This window comes from Magallana gigas, chromosome 10 (genome assembly GCF_963853765.1).
Source record: "Magallana gigas chromosome 10, xbMagGiga1.1, whole genome shotgun sequence".
Taxonomy (NCBI): Eukaryota; Metazoa; Mollusca; class Bivalvia; order Ostreida; family Ostreidae; genus Magallana; species Magallana gigas.
The window spans coordinates 35828288-35841693 of NC_088862.1; the positions used below are offsets into that span (position 1 = coordinate 35828288).

General features: G+C 35.6%; 1 protein-coding gene across 5 annotated transcripts in view; it reads right to left on the minus strand.

Annotated features, from left to right (window-relative positions):
- The window catches only part of LOC105332837 (uncharacterized), a 302923-nt gene that overhangs the window by 156163 nt on the left and 133354 nt on the right, over nt 1–13406 (minus strand). The window lies entirely within an intron of this gene.

A 13406-nucleotide genomic window follows, 5' to 3' on the forward strand; every position in this document is an offset into this window, starting at 1 on the left:
TTTTCTTGACAAGCTTTACAGGAAATTTCCATCAACTGTATATCAAGCAAATAATGCATTGCATTTAAAGTTAGATAATTTTAAGAAATATGTTGTATGTCCAAAATGTTTTACATTGTATGAATTTTCTCAGTGTATTCAATCAGTTGAAGGTAGAAATATTTCAAAGAAATGCAGCAAAATAGTTCAACCCAACCACAAACTTGCTCATTTCAGAAAACCTTGTGGTGAAATACTACTAAATAATGTCACAGTTAATGGTAAAGCAAGTCTTTTAGCACGGAAAACAAATTGTTACAAAAGTCTGAAGGAAAGTGTACATAGACTTGTGAAGAAAAAGGGATTTGAAGAATTATGTAATAATTGGAGAAATCAAAGTTCTTCTGAAGATATATTAAGTGATGTTTATAATGGCAATATTTGGAAAGACTTTAATGGAAGAAAATATGATTTTTTCACAGAGCAAAGAAAGTTTGGACTTATGTTAAATGTAGATTGGTTTCAACCTTTTAAATATTCAAATTATTCTGTTGGTGCTGTTTATCTATCAATTTTAAATTTGCCATGAGAAGAGCGCTTTAAACGAAACAACATTATTTTAGTGGGTATAATACCAGATTGTAAAACAGAACGTCCCACAAATACTTTTTTGGAACCTTTAGTGGATGAGTTGCAAGAGGCATGAAAGGGTTTTTATTTGTATAGTTATACATCCCCCTCTGATCCTGTAAAATACAGACTCGCCCTTTTGTGTGTAGGGTGTGATATCCCAGCAAGCAGAAAGTTGTGTGGGTTTCTTGGTCATTCAGCTACAATGGGGTATAACAAATGCTTTAAAGGGTTTGAAGGAGATATTGGTCAAAAAAATTATGGTGGATTTAATTTGAAGGAATGGGTGGAACGTGATAAAGATTCCCAGATGAAGGTGGTCAAAGAAATTATGAAATGTAAAACCAAATCCCATAGAGAAGAAATAGAAAAGAAGAATGGGATAAGATATTCAGTACTTTTAGAGCTTGATTATTTTGATCCTATTGCTATGACAATAATTGACCTAATGCATAATTTGTTTTTGGGAACAGCAAAACGCATGTTAACAGTATGGAAAGATCAGAAGCTTTTTTTGCCAGAACATTTTGATAAAATACAAGAACAAATTTCAATGGTCATTTGTCCCTCAGATATTGGCAAATTGCCTCAAAAGTTTTCCTCAAGCTATAGTTCATTTAATGCTGACCAGTGGAAAAACTGGACCATTATATTTTCAGTTTATGCACTTAAAGGTCTTCTCCCTGATAATCATTTAGAATATTGGCGGAAATTTGTTTTAGCATGTAAAATGTTGTGTACTCGATCACTAGCCAAAAGCAATGTTAAGGTAGCACACAGGTTGCTCTTGTCATTTTGTGAATCTGTAGAAAAAGCATTTGGTCAAGAGGCTATTACACCAAATATGCATTTGCATGCTCATTTACATAAGTGCTTGTATGATTTTGGTCCTGTATATGCATTTTGGCTTTTCAGTTTTGAAAGAGAAAATGGAATATTAGGTGCTATTCCATCTAATAATCGATTTGTTGAGCTACAGCTTATGAGAACATTTTTAAAAACTTTGCATGTTGTTGATATTGACTGTGAGGAAAGTGTAATTCAAAACTTTGGACCAGATTTTAAGAAGACTGTGTCTATGATTGATGGAAAAGATAGAGGTACATTAGCGGAAATGCAGATGTGTCAGTATGAAAGTTTTTTTTAACATGTCTTCTAGAAATGTAGATTTTTGCTATTTTGATTGGTCAATTGATGCATTCATTACAAAAGGTTTTTCCCATTCTACTTTAAGAAATTCCTTTGTCATTGATGGAACTATTTCTTTTTTGAAGGATTTGTATGCTGTTATATATGCAAATGTTGAAACTTTTGTAGTGTGCAACACATGTAGATCAACTGACAGTGTAAATTTTTTTGGAAATCTTGTTGGAACTAAGAAAGGTAGAAGCAATCGTTCCTCAATGATCACTGCCCATTGGGTAGGTGAAAATGGACATATTTCATCATTTGAGAATATGAATCTCAAACCTAGACCGGGACAAGTTGAGAAAATAATTCTACATAATGTTCTCATTGAGGGAGTATCACATGTTCATTGTCTTGCAAGGGTTAAATGGTTTTCACCTGTTAATGAATCTTTACAAAATTATTATGGTAAACCTATTGAAATTTGGAAAGCAGATGTATATGAGGATGAGGGACCTGCTAGCTTCATTCCAATTCAGAGAATAAAATCCAAATTCGTTCATGCATATCAGAATTTTCAAGGTGTTAACGGAATTGTTGTTATACCAAGAGAGAGATTTTTATTTTGAATTGTATTGGATTGCAGGCTCAAGCATGTTTTAATACTGTTTTAGTTTTCTTTTCCCACTACAAATCATATTTATTTTATTATGGTTATTAGTGTTATAGAGTTGTATAACAATTATTGCTACAAATTATTGTATGTAATTTTGAAATGCATTTCATTTGTACAATGGATTTTGAATATGAAAATCAGTTTGTGAAGTTTTCTATATGCTATATGCTATATTTCATTAACTTGTAGTTTTTTTTTTGGTTTAACATGCTTGTTTGTGTTTGTCAGAAAGATATATATGCTTCATGCTGATGTTTTTGTTTTTTTATGTAGATTGAAGATGTCTATTTTTTGTCTGACAACTAGATTTGTACACAAATATCAAATTTATTTGCCTATTGTTTATAATATCCATTGAAATGTTGTTGTATAGATGTAGTATAGAATCAGAGGTTGTGCACATACAATATTTTGTGAAGCTTTACACATTGTAACAGGTTCATAGTCACCTCATTTTTATATGCATAACAAACACTTGTGAAGTCGAGCACATGCAATTTTGTGTGAAGCTGGACACATAGGTAAACACTTATCTCATCATCATTCTACACAGCAAAAACTTGTGAAGTCGAGCACATGCAATTTTGTGTGAAGCTGGACACATAGGTAAACACTTATCTCATCATCATTCTACACGACAAAAACTTGTGAAGTCAAGCACATGCAGTTCTGTGTGAAGCTGGACCCATAGGTAAACACTCATCTCATCATCATTCTACACGACAAAAACTTATGAAGTTGAGCACATGCAGTATTGATATATAAAGCCATATCATGCGCAAAAAATGCACACTCACTTGCACAAGGTGCATACTCTACATTTCTATAGTGTTTCATTTATTATGCATCATGACTTGTTATTAGATGTAGAATTTTTTATAAAACACATTAAGTTTCAATGCTTCACGTTAATATTTTAAAATGAATATATCCATTGTTTTTTATTTTGATATGAACTATTATTTTATGCAAATTTTGTCAATAAAAATATAAAAATTGCACAGAATAAATTTTAATTTGCTTTTGTTTATTAAAAACTTTCATTGTTATTGATAATTGATTGTTGTTAAAGTTAATTTACACATACAATAGCATGACATGATTAGTAATAGGATTGATAATTTGAATAAGAGCTTATAAGGAATAAGTAAGGTTCAAAAATAAGTATGAAAAAGGTCATACTCAGCATAAGACCTTTATGAAATTAAGTCTATGTAAAGAATATTGAATATGACCTTTACATCTTTATAGAAAGGTAACATTTATGAACCTTTATGAGATAGGTCATACTCAGGATAAGACCTTTAAGAATTTAAGTCTATGTAAAGAATATTAAATGTGACCTTTACATCTTTACCATCATATTAAGGTAACCTTTATAAATTTAAGTTTTTGTAAAGATTGTTAAATATGACCTTATGGATAGTAAAGAAAACCATTATATATTTAAGATTTTGTAAAGATTATTAAATATGACCTTTACATCTTTACTGTGTATTAATTTAAAGTAAAGGTAACATTGCTTTTTATTAAACATTTACGTTCATTTACTTAAGCTGTAAAGCTTTGTAAATGTTTTCTTTCATGCAGTGTCCGTTACATCACTCAAAAAGTTTGTGTAGATCTATAAACACACGGTCCATTACAAAACTGAATAGGTTTGTGTAGATCTATAAACACACGGTCCATTACATCAATGAATACGTTTGTGTAAAGCTATAAACACACGGTCCGTTACTTCATGAATAAGTTTGTGTATAGCTATAAACACACGGTCCGTTACATCACTGAATATGTTTGTGTGGAGCTATAAACACACGGTCCGTTACATCACTGAATATGTTTGTGTGGAGCTATAAACACACGGTCCGTTACATCACTGAATACGTTTGTGTGAAGCTATAAACACACGGTCCGTTACATCACTGCATAAGTTTGTGTGGAGCTATAAACACACGGTCCGTTACATCACTGAATACGTTTGTGTGGAGCTATAAACACACGGTCCGTTACATCACTGAATACGTTTGTGTAGAGCTATAAACACACGGTCCGTTTCATCACTGCATAAGTTTGTGTAGAGCTATAAACACACGGTCCGTTACATCACTGAATATGTTTGTTTAGAGCTATAAACACACGGTCCGTTACATCACTGAATATGTTTGTGTAGAGCTATAAACACACGGTCCGTTACATCACTGTATAAGTGTGTGTGGAGCTATAAACACACGGTCCGTTACATCACTGAATAGGTCTGTGTAGATCTATAAACACACGGTCCATTACATCACTGAATAGGTCTGTGTAGATCTAATAACACACGGTCCATTACATAAATGAATACGTTTGTGTAAAGCTATAAACACACGGTCCGTTACATCACTGAATAAGTTTGTGTAGAGCTATAAACACACGGTCCGTTAAATCACTGAATATGTTTGTGTGGAGCTATAAACACACGGTCCGTTACATCACTGAATATGTTTGTGTGGAGCTATAAACACACGGTCCGTTACATCACTGAATACGTTTGTGTGGAGCTATAAACACACGGTCCGTTACATCACTGCATAAGTTTGTGTGGAGCTATAAACACACGGTCCGTTACATCACTGAATACGTTTGTGTGGAGCTATAAACACATGGTCCGTTACATCACTGAATATGTTTGTTTAGAGTTATAAACACACGGTCCGTTACATCACTGTATAAGTGTGGGGACCTATAAACACACGGTCCGTTACATCACTGAATATGTTTGTGTGGAGCTATAAACACACGGTCCGTTACATCACTGAATAGGTCTGTGTAGATCTATAAACACACGGTCCATTACATCAATGAATACGTTTGTGTAAAGCTATAAACACACGGTCCTTACATCACTGAATAAGTTTGTGTAGAGCTATAAACACACGGTCCGTTAAATCACTGAATAAGTTTGTGTGGAGCTATAAACACACGGTACGCTACATCACTGAATATGTTTGTGTGTAGCTATAAACACAGGGTCCGTTACATCACTGAATACGTTTGTGTAGAGCTATAAACACACGGTCCGTTACATCACTGCATAAGTTTGTGTGGATCTATAAACACACGGTCCGTTACATCACTGAATACGTTTGTGTGGAGCTATAAACGCACGGTCCGTTACATCACTCAATAGGTTTGTGTAGATCTATAAACACACGATCCATTACAAAACTGAATAGGTCTGTGTAGATCTATAAACACACGGTCCATTACATCAATGAATACGTTTGTGTAAAGCTATAAACACACGGTCCGTTACTTCATGAGTAAGTTTGTGTAGAGCTATAAACACACGGTCCGTTACATCACTGAATTAGTTTGTGTGGAGCTATAAACACACGTTACATCACTGAATATGTTTGTGTGGAGCTATAAACACACGGTTCGTTACATCACTGCATATGTTTGTGTAGAGCTATAAACACACGGTCCGTTACATCACTGAATACATTTGTGTAGAGCTATAAACACACGGTCCGTTACATCACTGAATATGTTTGTGTAGAGCTATAAACACACGGTCCGTTACATCACTGCATAAGTTTGTGTAGAACTGTAAACACACGGTCCGTTACATCACTGAATATGTTTGTTTAGAGCTATAAACACACGGTCCGTTACATCACTGAATATGTTTGTGTAGAGGTATAAACACACGGTCCGTTACATCACTGAGTAAGTTTGTGTAGAGCTATAAACACACGGTCCGTTACATCACTCAATAAGTCTGCGTAGAGCTATAAACACACGGTCCGTTACATCACTGAATAAGATTGTATAGAGCCATAAACACACGGTCCGTTACATCACTGAATAAGTTTGTGTAGAGCTATAAACACACGGTCCGTTACATCACTGAGTAAGTTTGTGTAGAGCTATAAACGCACGGTCCGTTACATCACTGAGTAAGTTTGTGTAGAGCTATAAACACACGGTCCGTTACATAACTGAATAGGTTGCTGGTATCCTTTTCTTTAGGAAATATATTGTCTGATTCCATCATAAACTCTTTTGGATACTTTGAATAGAAAGCCATGGTCAGGAATCCACAATGTTTGTAATTATTAGCATTCTTCATATCTAATGGTGAAAAAAGAAACAAAGATATAACATAAAGACATAATAATATCAGCAATATCAAATAATTAGTAATTGTTATTAAATTTATCTCTGCAATCCACTTTCATTCCATTCAATTTCATATAAAGCAACAGACAGCCATGTTTAGATGATCAGAAAGAGTGAAATAAACAGGAGTCAGTATTACAGTCCATGTGAATTATACACAAGTCAATTTCAGCTACAGATGTTGAACAAAGTGACAAACAACATGTGTGGTTTGGAGAGCAGACTAGATTTGTACAGAAACATTTACAAACAGTCAATATCCAAGCTATCTCCATTGTATGGCTGGTGTTGAGCTATACATGGCATCCCCATCAGGACGGGGTGTGTGTTCATCTACAACAAGTCATTAATTAGCTGTTAATTACTCTATATCATACAAATTATCAAGTGAAACATACAAAACTATAAATAAATTAAATTAAATAAATAAAGACAGAGCTACATCTACCAATAAGTTCAAACTAATTACACTGATACATACTTTAATAGTTATGTAGTTAATTAAATCAGTCAATTGACACATACTTGTAACAGAACAAATTACAAATACTTGTGTCACAATATTAATATCTGGATTATTAATTACACTGACCTAATTTATACATTAACTAATTAAAATGACATGTGACTGTACATCTTTTCATGAAATATATTAAATTTCTATTCATTTTAGACAAACAAACAATGAATCCCAATGACCGGTAGATACAGCTAACCCTGTAACAATGAACTGTTTATATTGACAAACAATCACACAGATAAACATGTTTTACATGTATCTTATTGACTTATAATCAACACAGACTATGTGTCTTAGTTATCTATATCTAATTAATGTGAATGATAATGATTCAGACTTACATGTCAGAGCGTCCTGTCTGGTTATATACCTGTAGAGAGACACCTTCTTGTTGTCCCCTGATCCTGATCCGACCCAGAGACGGTGAGTGTTGACATCAAAACTCAGGTTCCGTGGTCTACCCATCACTTGTGATTCTGTCAGTAGATGTGACAGGAACTGACCGTCATTATCCAACATCTGTACTGTTTTGGTTCTATAATCACACACCAGGATGTGAGACAGCGCGTCAGTACAGATTCCACGTGGCCGTAGTCCTGATCCTGACGGAGGTCCTGTGTAGGAGAAACGATGTCTTCCTCCACGCTCTGTCACCACTACAGCACCAGACCTATGGTCAGAGTCAGACACCGCGACATCCCCATTGTTGTTCTCTGTTATATATTTAGGTTGTATTTACAGTCCCCGTCCTGTGTTGTCGTGGTGTATGGTTTGTGTCAGTTGTCCGCTCTTGTTGTAACGGGTTACCTTGCCTGTATATGTATATATATGTATAAAACGCATTCCGACCAGTAGATCTCCAGGGGACGGGGACCAGTATACACACCATGGTCTCCATGTAGAGTTTGTTCTATCTATTATTGTGGTTGTTGTTTTCATATCCTTTGACAGTTTGTTGATGTTATAATCCTCATCTATATAAATCAGTTCACTCTCACTGTTCACTGTGTGTGATCCATTAACACTACATGAATCCTCCATGTAGAGGTACACCTGTTTTGTCTGTCAAGATGAGATTGTTTCTATGATCACTGACCCAGACCCGGACTGATGTCGCACAGGAAATGTGTAAACAACGATCAACACCTGTCATTTTGAGAGAGTGAAGTAACTCGGGGGAAGACATCAGTTTCAGCAGACACTGATTTCAATGCTGTGATTTCTGTGTCCCCGGGGTTGGGAATCCACTCATGGACTCCATCACACGACTTTAATCTACAAACATCAAACAAAGGGTTCTGATTCTGTACTGTAACAAAATTATATTAAGTTAATTAATTCATTACTCTAATTAAAGTAAATATTAGATTAAGTAAATTCCTTACTTTGGTTAAAGTAATTAACAAACTTGTCTAATCTACTTAAAATTAATTTCTTTTGCAAAACTTGTTTTCATAACCATGATAATGTTTGTATTTTCTTATTTAAAAAAGTTTGAGTAATAAACTACATGTGATAACATGTACATACATGTAACAATGAATAACAATTACATGGATGTATAACTAATATATGAATTACAATCACAATGAAATAGATATAACTGAATTAACAATTTAATATGACTTGTGTGATATAACAAAGATAACTAAGGTATACTTAGATCTCATTGAAACCTGTATGATACCAAACACATATATACTACCTCAATGGTAATGACTCAGACTTACCTGTCAGAGCGTCCTGTCTGGTGATATACCTGTAGACACACACCTTGTTGTTGTTCCGTGATCCAACCCAGAGACGGTGAGTGTTGACATCATACCTAAGGCTCCATGTTACACCCATCTCTTGTGATTTTGTCAGTAGATGTGACAGGAACTGACCGTCCTTGTCCAACATCTGTACTGTTTGTGTTTCACCATCACACACCAGGATGTGTGACAGCGCGTCAGTATAGATTCCACGTGTCTCTAGTTCTGATCCTGATGGATGTCCTGTGTAGGAGAAACGATGTCTTCCTCCACGCTCTGTCACTACTACAGCACCAGACCTATAGTCAGAGTCAGACACCACGACATCCCCATTGTTGTTCTCTGTTATATAGTTAGATTCACTATACAGTCCCCGTCCGTGTTGTCATGTTGTATGGTTTGTGTCTGTTGTCCACTCTGGTTGTACCGGGTTACCTTGCCTCTGTTTGGACGTATATAACGCATCCCGACCAGTAGATCCCCAGTAGACCGGGACAAGTACACACACCGTGGTCTCCATGCAGAGTCTGTTTTCTCTATAAATGTGGTGGTTGTTTTTATATCCTTTGACAGTTTGATGAAGGTATACTTCCTATCTATATAAATCATTTCACTCTCACTTTTCACTGTGTGTAATCCATATATATAATCTCCACACGAATCCTCCACACGATGTAGAGGGACACCTGTTGTGTCTGTCAAGATGAGATTGTTTTTATCACTAACCCAGACCCGTTCTGACGTCACACAGGAAATGTGAAAACAACTATCAACACCTGTCACTGTGAGAAATTTATGGAGCTCTGGAACAGACATCAGTTTCAGCAGCCACTGGTTTCCTACGCGTCGGTTTCCTCTCTCTGTGATTTGGATTACACTCAGTGACTCCATCACATCCTCCTTGTTGAGTGACTCAGTCATGGAGAGCTGGCTGGTGTGGAGTGTAAGATGTATCTGGGGGAGGGCTGTCTTAATGGAAGAGAGGAATTGTAGCGGTCTGATTACTCTCCTCTGTTCATATATGTGTACACATCTCTGTAGGCTCACAATATGTCTGATCATTTCTTTCTCCTGTTTTAAACATCTGTGTTTGAAATCAAAGTCACAAAACACATTACACATAAAATCTTTCTGTATATAGTCAATGCGATGCTTCAGTGTCTGGGCCTTTGTTAACATATCTGATTGATAGAGGGAGAATTCTGTGTGACAGGTTTTGCAATCAGTTTTGATTCGTGGCAGGAGAACAGGTCTGTAAAAGAGAGCCTCACTTCTGATGGTGTGAATGGTTCCTCTGTGTTGTTGTCGCTTTGTGTTATAGGATGTTGTAATAACTAATTGTCGGTTATTTCTATGCTGTGTGCAAAATTAACAGACAGGAACTTGACAAGGTTCACAGTTCTTTATATAAACATGGCTAGGATGTCTCACACAGAACTCTTGTGTTGGGATGTATTTGATTTTATCTCGGCGTGACACAACATCATGGTCTATTGTTTGGAGATCTTTTACATGGTTCTCTTTACACTGGGGACACATATCCCATGGACACGATACACAATAGTACTCGGTGTCCCGCGGACTTTTAGAAAACCGATGTACTTTACATAGAATGCTTGTTGTTTCCATTGTATGGAGGGACTAGGCCTCAAAATCACAACCTGTTTAATTAAATATAAATTGTTTTAAATGAAGTCAACCACTTTTTTCCATATATTAATATTAAATCTTATAAGGAATGTTTCATTAAAAATATGTTTCTTTAGTGTAACAATATAACATTCCTACAAAGATAATAATGATTCATATTAATAATGATTCATGAATATGGCTCTGTTACTGAAACACTCAACTTGTTAAAGAAATAACCCACAATATGATTGACTCTCTCTCTCTCTCTCTCTCTCTCTCTCTCTCTCTCTCTCTCTCTCTCGCTCTGGTAAACAGAGAGCAACAACACATGTCTGAGTAAAGGGTTAGCAGAGAAAGTCCGAGAGATTAATTCATATACTATACTATATATAAACTCTTCCTTTTCTCTCTCTCTTTCTGCTAAACTTGTATTCTCTCTCTATTTTTCTCTCTCTCTAACTTTCTCTCTCTTACTCTTTCTCTCTCTAAAAAAAGCATACATTTTATACTTTTGTTCTTTTTTTCTCTTATATTGTTCTGCCAATCTCTCTCCATATTTTCTCTGCTTAACTTTCCCTCTTTTTCTGCTAAACATTTATTCTCTCTCCTCAATATTCTGTCTCTCAATGTTCTCTCAACTTGTAAAAAAGACATGGTCCAAAATATGATTGACATTAGTGAGAGAGGGGGAGAGAGGGAGAGATCATATGTTATACAGAGAAATTATGGAAGAGGGAGTGTGCTCTCAACAGGTAATATCTCTCTCTCTCTCTCTTTCTCTCACTCAGACTTTCAGACTTTCTCTCTCTTTCTCTTTCTCTCTTTAAAACAAGCATACATGTTATACTCTTGTTCATTTTTCTCTTATATTTTTCTGCCAATATCTCTCCAAATTTTCTCTGTGGAGAGAGAGAGAGAGAGAGAGAGAGAGAGAGAGAGAGAGAGAGAGAGAGAAAAGGCATACATACCCGTATAACGGGTAATTTTTACTGCTGTAATTTTTTACGAATTTGTCATAAAATAGGGTGATTTGAATTTTTACGCGTTATTTTTTTACGAATTGGCCGTGTCCGTAAAAATTAAAATCATCTGTGGTAAAAGGGAGGGGGGATTTTACCGTGACTTTGTTACAGTTAACACACATACAAATCAGGAAATCGTTTTTCTGTTAACGATTCCTTATACATGTATTTATGATTGTGTTTATACTAGGGATGTCAAATCGGTCAATTTTTAGTACTCAGTTACTCGGACGTTTTTCCGATCGAGTACCTGGTTACTCGGTAGGAGTGTAAATAAATATGAACAAGTACATTGATAACTGTAAAACCTTGGTCACTTTTGTAGAAATTCCTCCTTATGTTTAAGAAGAGTGTGATTTAACATGTTTGTCGTTCCCCCCGTATAGGATAAGTTTACTTCGCACAGCTGACATTTTACGATTTTTGAATCTTCAGTTCTTTTAAAATATTTCCAGACCGGCGGCATTTTAGGTCTGTTCAATTTCTCTACTGTGTGCTTTCTAATTTATATAATAGACTATACAAACGGTGTTCAGTGAAAACAAATCATTAAAGTAAGCCAAAAATAAGGGTAGAAGACAGCCAAAGGTGGGAAAAGCTAGGTTACATGTGCTTGGTCACGATAATTACTATATAAACACTGCCAAAGGCGATCGGTCATTTAGCATATTTAGAGGCGTAGGAAATCCTAATTACTCTATGTACAAGTGCAATGGACATTTTAAGTTTTAAAACCGATGTTTTAATGCATTATTAAATAAACTTAGAAATATTAAAAAATATACATCCGAGTAACTGAGTACCGATTTTAGTATTAGATACTCGGACGTTCGATCGAGTACCCGGTTAACCGGGTACTCGTTGACATCCTTACTTTACACATTTAACTTTATTGCATATGTGAAATACACTTTACTTATTCCTATTTATCTGGGTATCATCATTGATGTACACCATGTGCTCGTCTCAGTTCTATTTACCGAGAAAAAAAGAAAGACAACTCCATTTCAAAATTTTGTTCTCTCTCTTTCTTTCTCTCCCAAGACATATACCTACTAACGTGGCATTATACGTAGTTTTTAAAGAATACTCAAGACTGAATGAAAGTTCTGAACTGTTATCACCACGTGACCAAAAACGCTCAAATATACCTACTTGTACATGTACAGCCGTCAGGGACTGAGCTAAAGGTCATGAACATTACTCTCATACGTACGATGTAGAAATTTACGTGCGGTGTTTTTTTCCTTCTGTGAAAATTTACGCGTTCAATTTTTACGTATTCATAAAACTCGTAAAAATTAGTAAAAATTAGCAGCACGTAAAAAATACCCGTTATACGGTATTTAACACTTCCATTCCTAAACTCTCTATTTTACTAAACTCTCTAAACTATCGTTCTCTCATTCTCCAGAACATTTTCCAGACAAGTATTCTTCCTCTCTCTCTCCTCTCTCTTGTCTCTCTCCCTCTGCTTAATAGCTGCCCTTGTTTTTCTTTTCTTTCTCTCTCTCTCTCTCTCTGTATATCTCTCAGACTTTTCCTGCTTAGCCTGAACTCATGCTTTCTCATTCCTTCTTTCATTCTCTATCCCAGCAGCATTGTCTCTAAGACTTGGGGGAGGGAGATCCCCCACCTAAAATAACTACCTAACTATTATTGGTCAGCCCACAGGCTGACTAAATAAGTTACGATGACCCCAAAAATGGCCCAAAATATGATTGACATTAGAGAGAGAGAGAGAGAGAAGGAGAGAGGGAGAGAGGGAGAGATCATATGTTATGCAGAGAAATTATGGAGTGGGCTCTCAACAGGCAATCTCTCTCTCTCTCTCTCAGACTTTTTGTGAAACAAGAAATGTTGCTTTCTTTCTCTCTGTTTTAATATATTTAATTCAT